The 14,884-nt window shown below is 40.4% G+C and overlaps 1 pseudogene; it reads left to right on the forward strand.

The window, feature by feature from the left end:
- The first annotated feature begins 12,257 nt into the window (after window positions 1-12,257).
- LOC148195124 (uncharacterized) lies at window positions 12,258-13,405 on the forward strand (annotated as a pseudogene).
- Window positions 13,406-14,884: the final 1,479 nt, after the last annotated feature.

The raw sequence follows: 14,884 nt of genomic DNA on the forward strand, positions 1-14,884 counted from the left end.
GTGGAAGCACATGGGTTCAATTAAGGGTTGTTGCAAAAAAAAAAAAATAAATAAAAAGCAATGGGATTTTCTTTAGGTCTTCACGCATGAAGGTTTCATTTTTATATTTTAATTTGCATTCAGCATTTTTTCTACATTATGCCTTTTACTATTTCTGCTTTCTTTCCTTTTGTACTGTTAATGCGTTCCAATCCTATTTAGTTTCTTTTCTTTTATGTTTAATACAATGAGCATTTCATTTTTAGCTTTATCGTTGCATCCTAATTGGTCCAAACAATTAAGCATTGAATGTGTTTTTCTTATTTATTTATTGCATTGAAATTAGTTCACGCATCTTGGCATTGAATGTTTTATTCCAGAGTTTTCCTTCACTTTAATGTTGTCAATTACGTTCGGTTGTATTTAATTTTCAATTTTAATTTAGTTTATTTCAAATCACAAAGATCTTTCACCAAAACTCCCCCCTACGTGTTTGATTTGAGACTGAACCCAATTTGGTCCTTGAGAGACGACCTAGGAGTCACTTCCTAGTACTATACTGCATTCTTTTATGCACAACTTTTGTGGGAGGTGTGACCCTCTCATCATTGACGAAGTTAATGAAGTGGACGAAGTGGAGGAAGTTGACGAAGTGGAGGAAGAGGACGAAGATGACGAAGTTGAAGAAGTTGACGAAATGGACGAAGTTGACGATGTTGAAGAAGATGATGAAGTGGACGAAGTTGAGGAAGTGCAGGAAGTGGACGAAGTCGACGCAGTGGAGGAAGCGGAGGAAGTGGAGGAAGTGGAGGAAGTGGACAAAGTGGACGAAGTTGACGAAGTGGAGGAACTGGAGGAAGTGGAGGAAGTGGACGAAGTTGACGAAGTGGAGGAAGTCGAGGAAGTGGAGGAAGTGGAGGAAGTAGACGAAGTGGACGAACTGCAGAAAGTGGACGAAGTTGACGAAGTTGACAAAGCGGACGAAGCGGACGAAGTTGAGGAAATGCAAGAAGTAGAGGAAGTGCACGAAGTGGAGGAAGTGGATGAATATGACGAAGTGGACGAAGTTGACGAAGTGGAGGAAGTGGACGAAATGGATGAATTGGAGGAAGTGGACGAAGTGGAAAAAGTGGTGGAGGTGGAGGAAGTGGAGGAAGTGGAGGAAGTGGAGAAAGTGGAGGAAGTGGAGGAAGTGGACGAAGTGGACGAAGTGAACGAAGTGGACGAAGTTGACGAAATTGACGAAGTGGACGAAGCGGAAAAAGTGGTGGAGGTGGAGGAAGTGGAGGAAATGGAGGAAGTGGACGAAGTGGAGGAAGTGGAAGAACTGAACGAAGTTGACGAAGTGGACGAAGTGGAAGAAATTGACGAAGTGGACGAAGTGGAGGAAGTTGACGAAGTGGAGGAAGAGGACGAAGATGACGAAGATGAAGAAGTTGACGAAGTTGACGATGTTGACGAAGTGGAGGAAGTGGAGGAAGTAGAGGAAGTGGAGGAAGTGGACGAAGTGGAGCAATTGGAATAAGTGGAGGAAGTTGACGAAGTAGGGGAAGTGGAGGAAGTGGAGGAACTGGAGAAAGTGGAGGAAGTTGACGAAGTTGAAGAAGTTGACGAAGTGGACGAAGTGGACGAAGTGGAGGAAATGGAGGAAGTGGACGAAGTAGACGAAGTAGAGGAAGTGGAGGAACTGGAGGAACTGGAGAAAGTGGAGGAAGTTGACGAAGTTGAAGAAGTTGCGAAGTGGAGGAAGTGGACGAAGTGGATGAAGTGGACGAAGTGGACGAAGTGGACGAAGTGGAGGAAATGGACGAAGTGGACGAAGTGGACGAAGTGGACGAAGTGGACGAAGTGGACGAAGTGGACGAAGTGGACGAAGTGGACGAAGTGGACGAAGTGGAGGAAGTGGAGGAAGTGGAGGAAGTGGAGGAAGTGGAGGAAGTGGAGGAAGTGGAGGAAGTAGAGGAAGTGGAGGAAGTGGAGGAAGTGCAGGAAGTGCAGGAAGTGGAGGAAGTGGAGGAAGTGGAGAAAGTGGACGAAGTTGACGAAGTGGACAAAGTTGACGAAGTGAAGGAAGTTGACGAAGTGGAGGCAGAGGACGAAGTTGACGAAGTGAACAAGTTGACGAAGTGGACGAAGTGGACAAAGTTGACGATGTTGAAGAAGTTAACGAAGTGGACGAAATGGAGGAAGTGGAGCAAGTGGAGGAAGTGGAGGAAGTGGACGAAGTCGACGTAGTGGACGAAGTGGAGGAAGTGAATGAAGTGGACGAAGTGGAGGAAGTTGACCAAGTGGACGAAGTTGAGGAAGTTGACAAAGTGGAGGAAGTGGAGGAAGTGGAGGAAGTGGAGGAAGTGGACGAAGTTGACGAAGTGGACGAAGTGGACGAAGTTGACGAAGTGGAGGAAGTGTAGGAAGTTGACGAAGGGGAGGAAATGGAAGAAGTGGAGGAAGTGGAGGAAGTGGACGAAGTGGACGAAGTTGACGAAGTGGACGAAGTTGACGAAGTGGAGGAAGTGTAGGAAGTTGACGAAGGGGAGTGAGTGGAGGAAGTGGACGAAGTGGAGGAACTGCAGGATGTGGACGAAGTGGACGAAGTGGAGGAAGTTGACGAAGTGGACAAAGTGGGGGAAGAGGAGGAAGTGGAGGAAGTGGAGGAAGTGCAGGAAGCTGACGAAGCTGACAAAGCTGAAGAAGTTAACGAAGTGGACGAAGTGGAGGCAGTGGAAAAAGTTGACGAAGTATAGGAAGTGGAGGAAGTGGAGGAAGTGGAGAAAGTGGAGGAAGTGGACGAAGTGAACGAAATGGACGAAGGTGACAAAGTTGACGAAGCGGAAGAAGCGGACGAAGTGGAGGAAGTGGAGGAAGTGGAGGAAGTGGAGGAAGTGGAGGAAGTAGAGGAAGTGGAGGAAGTAGAGGAACTGCACGAAGTGGAGGAAGTGGACGAAGTGAACGAAGTTGACGAAGTGGACGAAGTTGACGAAGTGGACGAAGTTGACGAAGTTGACGAAGTGGACGAAGTTGACGACGTTGACGAAGTGGACGAAGTGGACGAAGTGGACGAAGTGGAAGAAGTGGAAGAAGTGGACGAAGTGGACGTAGTGGAAGAAGTGGACGAAGTTGACAAAGTGGACGAAGTTGCCGAAGTTAATGAAGTGGACGACGTAGAGGAAGTTGACGAAGTGGAGGAAGAGGACAAAGATGACGAAGTTGAAGAAGTTGACGAAATGGACGAAGTTGACGATGTTGAAGAGGATGATGAAGTGGACGAAGTTGAGGAAGTGGAGGAAGTGGACGAAGTCGACGCAGTGGAGGGAGTTGACGAAGTGGACGAAGTCGACGTAGTGGAGGAAGAGGAGGAAGTGGAGGAAGTGGAGGAAGTAGAGGAAGTGGAGGAAGTGGACAAAGTGGACGAAGTTGACGAAGTGGAGGAAGTGGAGGAAGTGGAGGAAGTGGAGGAAGTTGACGAAGTGGAGGAAGTGGAGGAAGTAGACGAAGTGGACGAACTGCAGAAAGTTGACGAAGTGGACGAAGTGGACGAAGTGGACAAAGTGGATGAAGTTGAAGAAGTTGACGAAGTGGACGAAATGGACGAAGTGGAGGAAGTGGAGGAAGTGGAGGAAGTGGAAAAAGTTGAGGAAGTGGAGGAAGTGGAGGAAGTGGAGGAAGTTGACGAAGTGGAGGAAGTGGAGGAAGTGGAGAAAGTCGAGGAAGTGGACGAAGTGGACGAAGTTGATGAAGTTGACGAAGCGGACGAAGTGGAGGAAGTGGAGGAAGTGGAGGAAGTGGAGGAAGTAGAGCAAGTGCATGAAGTTGACGAAGTTGACGAAGTGGACAAAGTGGACGAAGTGGACGAAGTGGACGAAGTGGACGAAGTGGATGAAGTGGTGGAAGTGGACTAAGTGGACGAAGTGGACGAAGAGGAGGAAGTGGAGGAAGTGGAGGAGGTGCACGAAGTGGAGGAAGTGGAGGAAGTGGAGGAAGTTGATCGATGACAAATTTATGAACACCGAAAAACGGCGCCACAAACTTGTTTAACAATCGGCAAGGTGGACCGAATCGTATCAAGTAATAAAACAAGGTAAGACCAAGTATCGTTTTCCCCAAGGACTCACGACCTAATTTAGCTATGTGATTTGTTGATTATTTAAGACTTAAGAACAAATTGATTATAGGTTTTAATGCAAAAGACAATAACTAAACATGTATGCATGAGGTTGATCAGTGGAAAAGAACAAAACAAACACTTCAATGAATTATATGGATGAGTATGTTGTTGGGGTTATCAATTTCATCTTATCCACTCTCATATATTTTCAGGAATTCATCATTCTTATCATCAATGCTAATGCCACTCTCTAAATTACCTTGCAAGAAGGCCTATCCCTAATTACGAGTTCATACAATTCCTAGCATTCCTAATAATTAGTTCTTAAAGTGCAGGAGCTTAAAGGCAACCAATATGCTATTGGGAGAAATTCCCCGGATCTAGACTTCCCCGTACGTTCCCGTATCGACAAAATCAATAATCATGGCAATGAATGAGTTAAACAAAGCAAGCAATAAGCAAAGAGGAAAAACCCTAGCTAAAGATGAAAGAAAGCATATATCTTAATATAAGACATTAAATCAAATTCCATATAGGAGAGTTTCACAAGACTACATTGATTCCCCAACAACAATACAAGGTTTAGTTCACCATATTCATGGTGAAACTAGATGAATAATGATGAAAGAATGAAAGATAAAACCCTAGAAAGGTGAAGAGGTAGCCTGAGCATCCAAAATCCTACTTCAAAGGGGTGGAAAAGAGAGTGTTTGCTTCGTCTCTGCCAAAGATACAAACCCTAGGACGTCCTAAAGCATATATACTATTTTAAAATTACAGAAAATTAGGCCCAAGCCCAAAAATAGTGCCGCTCAGCGGTAAACTACCGCTCAGCGGTAAGTGCGTGAGTTGTTTTCTTCCCCTCAGCGGCCAAATCACCCCTCAGCGGATCCAACGTGACTGCTTGATGTCTTTTCTGATTCCATCTCTATCCTTCTTCACTTCTTTCACCAAATTCACCTTAAAACCTGCACAAAAACACTGAAATCAAGCATAAACCTGTCCAGCTCTCTTATTTCTAAAAATATGACCAAAAACATGATTTTAAGCTAGTTTCTAAGTGTTAAAGGTTGCTTTTAGTATAAATTTTAAGCATGAAAATAACAGTTTTTCAACTGTTATCACAACCCCAAACTTAGAACTTTGCTTGTCCTCAAGCAAACAAGATGTAACTCAATCTTCTACCAATCCTTATAATGGTTCACTCATTCAAAAATCCTCTTTTCAAGGTAAGTAAAACTTCAATCAAACTCATAACAAAGATTTCAATCAAGATGTACACATGCTTTAGTGTTTCACAAAGTCACTTAATATCCAACAAATGCTAATTTTCGTGAATGATCAATCAACTAAACATGGATGTTCATGTGCTCAATGAATATTTCCTCACTGGGTAAAGTGTTTCACTCAAACACAAGTGTATAAGAGGTAATCACTCATTCACTCTACTATCACAATGTCACATGAATTGTCTTTGCCTTTCATTTAACCACAATCAAATAAATTCACAAGCATGCATCATCACAAGGACTTTTTCAATGGCTTATAATGTGGCTGGGCTAACAAGAAAATTGGTTTTTCTGGATCACAAAACCCTTGAGTTAAGAGAATCATATCAACACAATCATTCTTATTTATTCCAACTTTCCTTTGCATTGAGCTTTGCTTTTTCTTTTCTTTTCTTTCTCTTTTACATTCTTATTCTTAGCTCTTAGCTCAATGCTTTCAATTTCCCTTTCTATTTTCCAACAACCCCAAACTTGAACATTTATCAATACCACAAAATATTTTCTACTTAACTCAAGGTAAAGCTTTTCAACAAGGGTTTCCAAATCATGTTCAAGGCTAAAGGTTCAAAGGATAGAACACACAGTGTTCTCTTTTAGTGGTTAATGAAATTGGCTAATATAAGGGTTACCAACAAATGGCCTTGATCATATGATGCAAACAAGCAAGTAATTCAATCATAGAAAACCTGGGCAAAGTCATTCATGCTTTCAAAGGAATAGCATTCAATCACAAAAATTCTGAAGCTCAAAACCTCACATATAAGCTCATTCATATTTGACATAAACATCCTGCTTGATATCACAATCACAATCATAATATCATGCATTTGTTCTCAAAGCTTGTGAATCACTTGTACAAGCATGTAATGTGCACAGCTCAATATCAATCCATATCAAAGTATCATCAAGCATCACTTATCAAACAATCATAATTATAAGCAAACCATCACACCAGACAAATTTTCTAATTGAGTACATCAAACCCTATTCTAAAACAAAAGTAAATAAGTTCAGAACACAAAACCAAATAAAGCATAAGTCCTGCTCTAATTATGATAGCATTCATCAGTAAATGTTATCTCATCTCCTCATCAATCTGAGCTATCATCTGTATCCTCCTCTTCTTCCTCATCTTCCGCATCCTCAAATGCATCATCATCATCAGCTTCATCATCTTCCTCCATCTCCATAGCTGAAGCTTTAGCTACTTCAGCTCTGCCTCCTTGTACCTGCTCTTCTGGCCAAGCTACCACATTATGAAATTCCTCCATAGTCCACCTGTGTGCTGGAGGTGTATCATACATTCCAACAATCATCTCTGCAGTAGCCACCTGCCCTCTGTGGATAGACTATAACTGTGCACCTTTAAGAGACATGTACATGTCCCTCATTTAGAATGGTTCTGCTTCATGTGTCTCAGCAGATGCCCTACTCTGTGCTTGCCCTCTTTCTCTGCGAGTACGGCGTGGTGGAACTGGTTGAGCTGCTTCATCGCCTCCACAATATTGTCTATAATAAGCTTCATCAATTGCTTTCCTTGGCCTTTCAAAGGGTGGAGATGAAGTATCCACCCCAGCTATCTTGCAGAGGTGTGTGATTAAGGACGAATGTCCTAAGGGTGCTTTGTTGTTTGTTGTGTTAGCACACACCCTTATCTCATCAGCTATTACCTGTCCAATATTGACATTCAAGTTCCTAATTGCACAATAAAGGAGGAGTGCCCTGCTAAGAGTAATGTCTGACACATGAGAACATGGCTGAATGTTGGCATGAGAAAATGCCATCCAATACTTTGCAAGAGGAGTCAAGTCAGTTCTCCTAATGTTTACCACATCGTCAGTTCTATTCCTTTGAAAATGTCCTCCAGGCACACATAAAACTCTCTCTACATCCTCAAAATCAGCTCCTTCTTCCATACAGAGGGCAAACTGGCACTGCTCACCAGCCCACACAGTATCCAAGAAGTTGTTGATGGAATCAGGATCATACCTGATAGCATGGCCTCTGACATAACCCAAGTAATTCTTAGCTGGATAATCACCAATCTTTCTTGCATTAGTGTAGAATTCTTTTACCACAGCTATATTGGCAGGTGAAGGGTAGGTGGCTAGCTTTCCCCAATCATTCCCTAACAATTGCTCTCCAAATTGAGGAGCAAAGTTAGGTATCATTCCCACCTTTCTCTCCATCAGTAACCTCCTATCTTGGACCACCTTGAAGTGCTTCTCATGTTTACGAGATAGGAACCTACTAGAATGGGGTTGTTCTGGTTCCTTTTCTTTTCTTTTGGATGCCATGGTCTTAAATCTTTTGCCTGAAGAGGATGTCATTCCTACATCAAACATAGATACCAAACCACAAAACATGTTGTTAATCATTAGTAAAAACACAGAAAACACCTAATTTCGAGGCTAAACCACCGCTGAGGGTAAAAATCACCCCTTAGCGCCACCAGTGTAGCAATCCAGAACACAATTCAGCAAAAACAATCTGTCTGTCAGAGTGTCGCTCAACGGCAGTTTACCGCTGAGCGGTAACTCTGCAGATTTTTGAAAAATTCATTTTTATTTGCCCTAACTCCACCCATATGCAATTTTCAGTCTTTCAGATCAAAATCATTCAGTTTAATCGGTTCAAACTTCAATTAAATCATCAAATCATGCATAGAAATCAAAACCCCTAAAGATTCATGGTTTAACAATCAAATTCAAATTCAAGAACCCTAGAATGAAAAATGCTTGACTTACTTGGGTGGAGATGCTAGATGAACTGAGAATGCTTTCAAGCTATGATGCTCTCTCTTCCTACCCCAAACTTAGATGGAATTAGTGATAAAATAAGTGAAAGAGAGATTTTCTCAAGAAGGATGAGGGAAAAGTTGTAGAGAACCTTTGAAAAAGTATGTAGGAGTGTGTGTGCAAAGAAAAATCTGGAAAGAGACACTAATGCGCAGCTTAGGGTATAAAAATACCCTAATGGGCTCGGGTCCCGCTTAGGGGCAACCTAAGCCCAGTCTGCGACACTACCGCTCAGCGGCACTTTCGGGAAGTGCTCTTCTTCTTCCTAGTTTAACCTAGGTGCCTCCTATCCATGCCTCTCACTTACTTCATGCAATATTATGCTCAGATTAATCATGCAAAATCCTATTATGCAACTACAGCAGAACAAACAAAAATATAGTCAATCAACTGGGTTGCCTCCCAGGTAGCGCTTGTTTAACGTCACGAGCCTGACCCAACATCACCAGCACCCATCAGTAGATGCAAATATTTCTTACCAACATCCATCAGTAGGTGTATAAAAACATAGTATCCTTCAGTAGATACTCTTCCGCCTAACATCCATCAGTAGATGTGAACCCTGTAACAGACTTATAACAAAAACAAAAATACTCAAAAGTTCAAAATTACATCACCAAACCAAAAATTAAAAGTTCTTAAATCACTGGGTTGCCTCCCAGCAATCGCTCTTTTAACGTCACTAGCTTGACCCAATAAAGCTCATGTTCCATCTTCTTTTTCTTCTTGTTTCTACTGAACTTCTTCAGAAATTTGATCAAACCAGGAACCTGTTGCAGTGTCTCAATCATAGGAACTTTAATCTCCAATTTCTTGAAGATTTCCATAAAGCGCTCAAATTCTGATGACTTAGGACATGGAACCATTACTAGAAGTATGGCTAGAAGAATTCAAGAAGAGCTTGAAGATATGGACACAACAGGGCACGTTCTTTTCCTTCAATTTAAGTGGAGTTTGAAGACACCAAGAGAAGGGGTAAAACTGTCAAATTGATGGTCAAAGTTGCTAGCTGCACCACCATTCTTTGCTAAGCACACCACGACAGCACCTCCGTTCCTCAACACCACCAGCTCACATACTGCTTTCGTTTTTAGCACGTTTTTCATAATTCTTCCACATTTTGCACATGGGTCACTTCCTTTCATCCTCCGTGCAGCTCCATGGATATAAATTCATGGTAGCTCCCTTGTAAAAGACACTTTTGGATGAATGAAATTCTGCTGATATTTGCTTCTGCCAACTCTCCCTCCGAAAGTCATTACTTGCTTAAACCTTCCCTACAACTTCCTTCCTTGTATGGACGGCTACCTGAGTTGTAGTCATTTACTGAGCATAGCATCCATCTCCATCAATCTCACCGTACACTTCCTCCGCTGCCAGTAACACATCTTCCAGATCTCTGCTGGAGCTACCGAGAATTACTCTCAGTTGAATTTCGAAGTGCAATTCTCGAGGTCCAGTACAGCTCCGTTGAATCAGATCTCTCGGATCAGTAGATCAGCTACTATGCATCATTCATCAAGTGGTATCAGAGCCTGGCTACTGGATCCGTGAGATAAGTCTTCATTCTACAATTTAGATTCTGTCATCACCATTCCTTCACTGTCTCTGCTGTTTCTGTTACTGTTTCATTGGAATTTTTTTTCATATCTTTAGGATTGTTGAGTCTTTGAACCGTGCTATTGCTTTATTGATTCAGTCTTTTCATTTTAATCGGTTGAATTTTTGTTTGAGTCATTTTAATTTGAACATCCATTCTGTTATGTCATATGTTATGTGCAATCCCGATTTTGTCAAAATTCTGGTTAAATACCATGTAATCTGCATCTGTACTGGAAACTTTGTAAGATTCATTATTCTTCTGCATAATATATGAGCAATGACAATTGAGATAATGAGCTCATGTGCATGAATTGTTAACAAAGCTTGGAGAGTCCAGTATATCAATACAGAAAATTCTGCATCTATTTTGGAAAATCTGAAATGACTGTTTCATTGGCTGCAACTGCTATGAGACTAGTTCCTGCATAAGCATTGTTTTGTTTACATGGAAACTAGCTATAGACATCTGATTTTAAACATGGAATGTTTGTGCAAAGTCATGTTGTGTTAATACTGGCAGTTAACTGAACTGCAATTGGCTTAGTCAGTTCTTTCTGCGTGTCCAGTGGCTGAATATTTTAGATCATGTCCAACCATCTAAATCACATCCTGCCATCCTGAGCAAATTTCTTTGACTGTCTTAAGTGTATTTTTGTGTTGTTTGAGCTGAATCATTGCTAGCTGCAAAATTTAACTAGCACAGTTACTTCAAATTGCTTGCATCAGAACTACTGCTTTCAATTTTGGATATATAAAGAATTTTGGATCAAATTGTGGTTCAACAAGTTTGTTTTAATCATTTAAACATGATTGAATGAATTGAAGTTTGGCAGTAGTTGTTCTGTGCAAAAAGTATATGTGACTAGTTCAAATTTTGGGTCAAAAGTTTGTTTTAAAACAGTAGTAGTGTAGTAACTTGGTGGAATTATCATAGAAAATGTGTTTGATTAGTTAATACATTTGGATGTAGTAGAAGCTGGGTTTCATAACATACAGTTGATAAACAAAATCCAAGATATCAGAAAAGCAAAGTAAAAAGCTGAAAGGACCAATGCATCCAATAGTGTGAACTGTCGAAACAACATTTTTTTTTGTCATTTCTGCATAATTGCTGACTGTTCTTTGAGGCAAATTCACAAACAGTTTGTGACATATGCCGGATAATGCTTTTTTTGATCCAATTGTTAGCTGATTGTCATTGCTGTGTGTCCAATCTATTCTAGAACTATTCTTAGGATCCATTTGAAGTGCCACCGTGATTACCACCTGCTTAATTCATTGATTTTAAAATTTTTGGAATTCTTGCACATAACCTGTTTGATAAAAGGTTTTGTGTTGGTGTCAATCTTTTGGTAATTACTGGCAGTATGAGGAGATACTGTAAGTTTTGAACTGGACTGCTGTGTAGGTGTGTTACAACTCAGACTCCATACATACAAGGAGGCATCAAAGGAAGTAAGGAGAATGGTTATACAAGCCAACATGGTAAAGCTAACGGAGTGGTAGAGTGGTGTTGCTGCAACAATTTCACAGAAAATTTTCTTCACGGTTACAGCCTAGGAGAGAGTCACTTTGCAGCTGAGAGAATTGCATGAATCCAGTCTGATTCATTACTTGTTTGAGAGCAACCAAAGCTGCCACATTAAACTACATTCTTGTTCCTCCAAATTTTGTTGTTTCCCTTGCATTTTTGTTTACTTTCTTTTTTTCAAATTTGTAAGTTGGCCATTTCAAGCAAGTGAAGTGGAAGAGCTCATAAGTGTTCTTCCCTCATTTGCTAACTAGACTTAAAGTCTCATCACTTTAAAATTGGTTGACGGTGAGTGTGTCTTAGATTCCAAAATTTCTAAGCCTCACCTAGGAGACCTCACCTTTAATTTCTTTTTATTTTTGCAAGCTTTGCCTAGGAAGTCTTAGAGTCCGGCCTTAGAGTCTAAGGTTTTCTTTCTTTGTGTTTGTTTGTGTCTCCATATATTTAGTGAATCTAGAAGTGATTTTGATTTAAAGATTTTTAGTAAGTAACTAAGGATATATTTGGCAAGGCAAGACTTGGTATTTAAGCAACCTATACGGTTCACCTCTCTTACCTGGAATATTATCCTCAAGTGAAAACTTTTATTCTTTATTTCAAGAAAAACTTTTAAGTTCATAAAAATGTCTGGAAGACAATCCCCTATAATTAGTGACACATCTAAAGATCAATTTTCATTCCAAACTCTAGTCAATCAACTCAATGAGATTGAGAGAAAAATAAGTCAAGAAAAAGTCCAAAGAGAGCTACACAGTGCCATGGTTGAAAATGAGTTGAAACTTTTGAGAGAAGAACAAGTCCAAAATAGGGAGAGAAGTTATAGTGGAGAGTCCCAATATGAACAAGAGGCCTTAAGAGTAGGAGAATATTATCATCAACCCTCTTCATCAAGAAGACACAGGAGGGAATTTGAAAATCCTCCTCCTCCTAAGGAAGTTAATGTGGTATTGCCTCATTTTCATGGAAAAGATAATGTTGAGGCTTACCTAGATTGGGAAATGAAGGTAGAGCAAATTTTTGCTTGCCATCAAGTAGGGGAAGAAAGAAAATTCTCTCTTGCTACCCTAAGTTTTCAAGGATATGCAATGTACTGGTGGACTGCTCTAGTCCAAGAGAGACTAAGACAGCGACTTCCTCCAATAAAATATTGGAATGAGCTTACAAATGCCCTTCGGAAAAGGCACATACCCTCCTACTACAAAAGAGAACTCATGGATAAGCTCCAAAGATTACAACAACAGTCTATGTCTGTTGAAGAATACAGACAAAAGATGGAGCTATACATGATGAGGGCAGGAATAACAGAGAGCGAGGAAACTACCATGGCCAGATTTTTGAGTGGGTTGAATCTTGATGTCAGGGATAGGGTTGAACTACTACCTTATAGAGATTTGAATGATCTTGTTCAAATGTGTATAAAGGTAGAACAACAAAATTTGAGAAAAGCTTCTGTTAAAAGATTTCAATCCCCATTTGAACAGAAGATTGTAAAAGAAAAAGAACCCCTCAAACCTCTTGCCAATATAGTTGAAAAATCCAAACAGGAATTCTCTTCACACACTCGCACTAGTGAGATCAAGTGTTTTAAATGTTTGGGTAGGGGTCACATAGCTGCTCAATGTCCTACCAAAAGAACAATCATTTTAAGAGGTAGTGATATATATAGTAGTGAAAGTGAAACCCCTAGTGAAAGTGAGAATGAGCAAGAAAGAGATAATGAAGAGAAAGTATATCCTTGTGAGGGTCCACTTCTCATGGTAAGAAGGGTGCTTAATAGTCAACCAAGTCCAGAACACTTATCACAAAGAGAGAACATCTTTCACACAAGATGTCAAATTGAAGAAAAATATTGTTCTCTCATTATTGATAGTGGATCTTGTTGTAACTGTTGTAGCACAAGGTTGGTTGAAAAACTGAATCTTACTGTGATACCCCATCCAAAACCTTACAAACTTCATTGGCTAAATCAAGATGGGGATATAACAGTCAAGAATCAAGTTAAATTGGCAATTTCCATAGGAAACTTCAAAGATGATGTTATTTGTGATGTAGTTCCTATGGAAGCTTGCCATGTACTATTGGGAAGACCATGGCAATTTGATAATGACACTACACACCATGGTCGCACTAATACCATAACTGTTCACAAAAATGATAAGAAATTTGTGCTTCATCCTCTGTCACCTACCCAGGTGGCCAAAGATCAAACACAAATGAAGTTCAACAAGGAGCAAGAAAAAGAAGAAATAGAGAGAAGAAAAAGAGAGCAAGAGCAAAGAGAAGAGAAAAGAAGAAAAGAAGGGAAAATAGAACCTTTGTCCACACTTCTCATAGAACCAAGACTCTTATGGGGAGGTTTTCTATCCTTTAATTTTCTTTCATCTATCCTTAAGTTTTCAAAATTCTACTTTTCTTTCCAAGAATTTGCCACTCAATCTTTAAAAATGCTATCACTTTCAACACCTACAAAGTCACAACTTGGGTTATGGTTACCTTTATGGTTACCAATAACTCAAGATACAAATAAAATTTCAAATGAAGAAAGGTTTCTTTGTTATATTAAAATTAAAAATTTCAAAATTAGGAAACCTTCTTCTACACATATTCTTTTATATATCTTATTTGGTCAAGAAAAACTAATTAGAGATATATTTGATGCTTATTGCAGATGGATATTTGACCCAGGAGGAACCTTTGTGAAGTCTACAAAAATAAGTCCTCACAAAGACAAACCAACAGATTTGAGGACAAATCCTCTTCAAGGGGAAGGAGATGATGACTTAGGACATGGAACCATTACTAGAAGTATGGCTAGAAGAATTCAAGAAGAGCTTGAAGATATGGACACAACAGGGCACGTTCTTTTCCTTCAATTTAAGTGGAGTTTGAAGACACCAAGAGAAGGGGTAAAACTGTCAAATTGATGGTCAAAGTTGCTAGCTGCACCACCATTCTTTGCTAAGCACACCACGACAGCACCTCCGTTCCTCAACACCACCAGCTCACATACTGCTTTCGTTTTTAGCACGTTTTTCATAATTCTTCCACATTTTGCACATGGGTCACTTCCTTCCATCCTTCCTGCAGCTCCATGGATATAAATTCATGGTAGCTCCCTTGTAAAAGACACTTTTGGATGAATGAAATTCTGCTGAGATTTGCTTCTGCCAACTCTCCCTCCGAAAGTCATTACTTGCTTAAACCTTCCCTGCAACTTCCTTCCTTGTATGGACGGCTGCCTGAGTTGTAGTCATTCACTGAGCATAGCATCCATCTCCATCAATCTCACCGTACACTTCCTCCGCTACCAGTAACACATCTTCCAGATCTCTGCTGGAGCTACCGAGAATGACTCTCAGTTGAATCTCGAAGTGCAATTCTCGAAGTCCAGTACAACTCCGTTGAATCAGATCTCTCGGATCAGTAGATCAGCTACTATGCATCAGTCATCAAATTCCTTCTTCCTATGATACTTCTTTGGATGAGGAAGAGGTTTTTCATATGATTCTTTCTTTTTTTCTCTCGTCCTCTTTTTCTTTTCTCTCACTTTCTTTTTGCTCTTTTTCTTTTCTCTTATTTT

Source organism: Vigna umbellata, chromosome 7 (genome assembly GCF_029865625.1).
Source record: "Vigna umbellata cultivar VRB3 chromosome 7, Vumbellata_1.0, whole genome shotgun sequence".
Classification (NCBI taxonomy): Eukaryota; Viridiplantae; Streptophyta; class Magnoliopsida; order Fabales; family Fabaceae; genus Vigna; species Vigna umbellata.